Genomic DNA, 926 nt, shown 5'->3' on the forward strand with positions numbered 1-926 from the left:
AACAATGAGATCACTTGGACTCAGGAAGGGGAACATCACACACCGGGGCCTATTATGGGGAGGGGGGAGGGAGGAGAGATTGCCTTGGGAATTATACCGGATATAAAGGACTAGTCGATGGGTGCTGACGAGTTGATGGGTGCAGCAGACCAACATGGCACAAGTATACATATGTAACAAACCTGCACATTATGCACATGTACCCTAGAACTTAAAGTATAATTAAAAAAAAAAAATTTGCCCAGAAACTTTATGAGAAAGACTGAGATAGACTAACCATGGTTATATGATATACCACATCTCTAAATGTATACATGATATACCACATCTCTAAATATTTTTGTATATTATATCTTAGACAGTTGGCACTCCATATCTATGTATTCTATATCTGTGGGTTTTGCGTCCGTAGATTCAACCAATGGGTCAAAAATATTTGGAAAAAAAAAGGATTGTTGTGCCTGTACTGAACATGTACACACCTTTTTTCTTGTCATGGTTTTCTAAACAATACAGTGTAATAATTTATATAACAGTTACATTGTATTTTGTATTATAAGTAATCTAGAGATAATTTAAAATATATGGGAGGATGTGCGTAGGTTATATGCAAATACTATACCATTTTATATAAGGGAATTGAGCATCTGTGGATTTTGGTATCTGAGGGGAGTCCTGGAAACAGTCCCTCATGGATACTGAGGGATGACTGTATTTTGTAAATACTTATTATATCTAAGGCATATGTGCAGTTTAAATCTAAGTCAAAGTAGGAAAAAAAAAGTGCTGGGCAGGAAATCAAAAAACAAACTTGCCTGGCACGGGAAACTCAAATTTCTGAAAACCGTATATTTGAAGTCTCATCTTCTCAGACTTAATAGCCAGAAGACTTTGCCTTGTGTTCAAACAATGTTCTAGCTAATAGA

This window comes from Mandrillus leucophaeus, unplaced genomic scaffold (genome assembly GCF_000951045.1).
Source record: "Mandrillus leucophaeus isolate KB7577 unplaced genomic scaffold, Mleu.le_1.0 Scaffold577, whole genome shotgun sequence".
Taxonomy (NCBI): Eukaryota; Metazoa; Chordata; class Mammalia; order Primates; family Cercopithecidae; genus Mandrillus; species Mandrillus leucophaeus.